The sequence below is a fragment of the Salvia splendens genome, unplaced genomic scaffold (assembly GCF_004379255.2).
Source record: "Salvia splendens isolate huo1 unplaced genomic scaffold, SspV2 ctg1001, whole genome shotgun sequence".
NCBI lineage: Eukaryota > Viridiplantae > Streptophyta > Magnoliopsida > Lamiales > Lamiaceae > Salvia > Salvia splendens.
This window is the reverse complement of record NW_024598539.1, coordinates 1-4,224: the sequence shown is the minus strand read 5'-3', so window position 1 is coordinate 4,224 and position 4,224 is coordinate 1. Positions and strand designations below refer to the sequence as shown.

Below are 4,224 nucleotides of genomic sequence, written 5' to 3'. Positions count from 1 at the left end.
TCTGAAGTAGAAGCATTCACAAAGGATAAACATTATAGGCAAGCTAAAAATTTTAGAACGGGGTAACATTAACAACTAACATAGTTAGTTTGATCAGTATTTTATAACACTATTTATATGGGATCATGTTCACTCAGTAAACCAGAATTTGTTGCAAGCAGTTATAATCATCAAACGGACATGTAAAGATAACAAACTCAAACATAGTAGACTATGTATAAAACTACCTAACTGGCATATAAGAGATGTTAGTCAATAAAAAGTGTTGAGGAACTTAACCAAACAGATCAATTCAACGGAAAAAATCATGCCATCAAATATACAGAAAACAGAGTAGCCTAGATCCATAAATTGTAATTAAATTATTTACTAACCTCGTATTAAAACCAGAATTTGTTGCAGCAGTTATAATCATCAAACGGACATGTAAAGATAACAAACTCAAACATAGTAGACTATGTATAAAACTACCTAACTGGCATATAAGAGATGTTAAGTCAATAAAAAGTGTTGAGGAACTTAACCAAACAGATCAATTCAACGGAAAAATCATGCCATCAAATATACAGAAAACAGAGTAGCCTAGATTCCATAAATTGTAATTAAATTATTTACTAACCTCGTATTAAAATATGAGAAAGATCGGTTACCCTGCCACAGTAGTGGAAACACTACCCTCGTAGAAATTATCTTACTTGACACTGATTGAATGCTCAACCATCTTCCAAGCCCCGTGATTGTTTTTCCACCCTCCCCCCCCCCCCCCCCCCCGCTTCTTTTAAGTTAAGAACTCAGTCGGCCCCTACTACCCTCGACCTTCAGATTGACTAAGTACTATCTAGTCTATTTATGCACTAGGAACAATCACAGAAAACAACTTAGCAGCACAAGAGATAACATTTGCAAGAATGAATCTAAATGCTTAGAGAGGCCTTCAAATAGACTACGAGTAACACTAGAATATGCTGAATTATCTCAGTAGCCTCAAACGCAGCATGATTGCTCTGTAGTCTGCCTCAAACATAAAGTCTTTCCTGCCATACAACCAAGAAAAGGGTTACAGGTTTTAGTGCAACATGTAGAAGAATTCCAAGGAGATAAAAATAACAAACCGTTGTGTGTATTTCACATCCTACAACTAAGCAAAAAGTTATATCTAAATGTATGTACAAAGAAGAAAATAACTAACCACGCGTCATCCTGGTATCGTGAAGATATAGTGTTCCTCAGAACTAGACAAAGATCCAACCCCAATTTTATCAGGTACCGACAAGTGTAGAGCATCAGAATGATTTTGTAGTAGTTCTTCATTGATGGCTTAAGTATGAAATGACACACTAAATATCGAACTAAAGTTAGTTTATTAAAAAAATGTTTGAATATTGAAGCAAATATTGATTGCAGCTTTATACCCTTCAACTCGCTGGAATAAATAGTGAAGTGGTCAAAATTGAACCAGAGCAGTAGTACGCTACCCTCCATTCCATCCATTGTATAATAACCAGTTAAATTGCCCACACACGTAAAATACCCCAAACAGAAGTCTTGCTCGCCATCAAGCAAGCAAGACAAATAAGCACATCCACAAGACCCAGGATTTGACGACTATAATAAAAGTTCGGATTTCCCACCTGCTGGGAAACCTAGTACCTTCTCGCATACCAAAATGCTGACAGTTTCTGATAGTCCTTTTCTATGAACCGAATGAGCATGTTGAGAAACAGATCTTTCTCATCTGAGATTGAAACAAATGTTATTAGTTGTTAAATATTACTATCAAGCAGCATACCCCGATTGAAACCGAAAATTACTAAATCATTTACCCCTGGTATACATCAGGAACAAAGCAATGAAGGTTTGCAATCATTTTAATCAAAAAAGACGTTTTCTGATGAGCATAAGATGAACGAGGTAAACTGCAAGGGGTGAATTCAAATTTATGTGTCCATATACATTGACACCATGCAATAGTTGTAACTGACTAATTTGGTGAAATAAGAATTATTGAGATGATGTAGATAATACATACTCTAATGGTGCATCCTCTTCACAAACTAGAACGTTAGACGATCACCAGCCAGATACAAACTCTCCATGAGGGAGTAGAAAGATTCCTGCTAAAGCTTCCCTCTGAAGGAACACAATTTGTAGGGTCAGAAAAAAAATGCACGATTTCCTTGAGAAAAGATTATAACATCAAAAGAATTGAATTGATGTGTATAGCATATCAATTTCCATTTACTCTCGACTCTTGAGACATAAAACGTCAAATAAAACAAATAACTAACCATCATACATCGACAAATAGCTTAAACTCTTCTTACTAATCATTTGTATCTCTTTGCAATGACAAAAACCAAATGAGGAAATGAAATCAATTGAACAGTTCGAGGTAGTTTTTCAATTAGACGATCAAGATGACAAAAAAATATGCTTGTAACTTACAAACTCATTCTATGTGCTAAGTGACTTGTGAACATAGCAACTACAGTTTGGGAAGCCCTCTATATTCCATTTCACAAAATACCAGCAAAAAAATTAGTTGGTTAGGTTTAAGTTCAGAAATTTGCCACTAGATCCACAGACACACACTATACTTGCAAATAACATGCAAAATACAAATAAGATTGTCCCCAGACAATAGAGTACAAACATTTAAGATAAGATAAGCATGGAGGTGATCATCAAGTCTAAGTTATTGCAGGTTCTCAAACTCTCACCTTTTCAATCAAACTCTCACCTTTTCATTTGAAAGTAACTTTCATAAAATTAGCATCCATTAGTTAAAACCAGCAATTTGATCTCAAAATCTCTTCAAGCACATCATTAGCGTTCACATAAGCAAAGACATTTTCTAAGAAACTCAGATATCATGCTTTGAGTCTTGTCGACCTTCAATCATGAAAAGCAAAGAAACCTTACCATGAAATCTATAGCACTATATAAGATTTTAAAATTAGTTGTACTGAAGCAAAGCTTACAAAGTTTATCACAATGAATTACCGAAAATTTGAAGCATCTGAGACGACATCTGCCAAGCGCTTTGTATTACGTTCCAGTTGGCCCTTCGGGGTAACTTGCCTCGGTGGGAGCATTTAACCTCTCTTGAATCTATGCCAAACATTTTTCAGCAATGCAAGAAACTATACAAAACAAATGCCCATGTTAACAGTAGGCAAAACAAATGAGAAATTGAAAACTGCATATGTATAAAAGGCAAAATCTTCTCAAAGTGTAGATATTGCATGTACGGTAAATACTATATACATTTGTTAAAGACTCAATTGAGAGCTCAACCAGCTTCCAAGGCCCATGATTTCTTTTTAGATGCAAGTTCAGCAAACCTAATGCCAAAGTAAAAAGGAAATGTGTCTAGTAAGTACTTGGGAAAGAAACATATATTAAGATGCCAAGATTTGACAATCAATGGGGGTTTATATATCAAAGAAACACTAATATAAACACATATTTGTGCAGGCATATGAGATAAAGAAAAATAGGATACTATGCATGTATTATTTATAGAGCAGCAAGACAGCAAACAGTGGATTAGAAAAAAGAAGAAAAACGTCAGCCTCAGTATAACTTACAAAAATATAATATATTTAACAGATTAATTATAAATCTGCAAAATGCAGCAAAGAATGAATTAAATAAGCAGAAAATATAGGTGCAACAACCAAGAAGCAAAAGATCAAGCAAAGCAAGCTCAAAAATCAATAAATAGACTTGTGCCTTCAGTTTTTCCATCCTTTCCACCCGTTTCTTTTATGTTAAGAACTCAGTCGGCCCCCTACCACCCTCGACCTTTAGATCGACTAAGTACTTTCTAGTCTATTTATGCATAGGAACTTTCACGGAAAACATCTTAGTTGCACAAGAGATAACATTTGCAAGAATGAATCTTAAATGCTTAGAGAGGCCTTCAAATCGACTAGGAGTAATACTAGAATATGCTGAATTATCTCCAATAGCCTCAAACGCAGCATGATTGCTCTGTGATCTGACTCAAACACAAAGTCTTTCCTGCATACAACCAAGAAAAGGGTTACAGGTTTAGTGCAACATGTAGAAGAATTCCAAGGAGGTAAAAATTATAAGCTGTTGTATGTATTCCACTTCCTACAACTAAACAAAAAATTATATCTAAATGTATGTACAAAGAAGAGAATAACTACCACACATCCAGGCATAGTGAATATATCGTGTTCTTCAGAAATAGAC

The 4,224-nt window shown here is 34.9% G+C and overlaps 1 long non-coding RNA gene across 5 annotated transcripts; it reads right to left on the bottom strand.

The window, feature by feature from the left end:
* Window positions 1-775: 775 nt before the first annotated feature.
* On the bottom strand, window positions 776-3,072 carry LOC121788258. 5 transcript variants are annotated; one of them, XR_006047675.1, is made up of 4 exons: window positions 3,004-3,072; window positions 1,413-2,130; window positions 1,190-1,337; window positions 776-1,034 (listed from the first exon to the last, which is right to left on the bottom strand). It is a non-coding gene; the product is annotated as an uncharacterized LOC121788258 (long non-coding RNA). The 5 variants fall into 5 exon arrangements; XR_006047673.1 differs by having other exon boundaries at window positions 1,190-1,735; window positions 1,824-2,130; XR_006047672.1 differs by having other exon boundaries at window positions 1,190-1,916; window positions 2,030-2,130.
* Window positions 3,073-4,224: the final 1,152 nt, after the last annotated feature.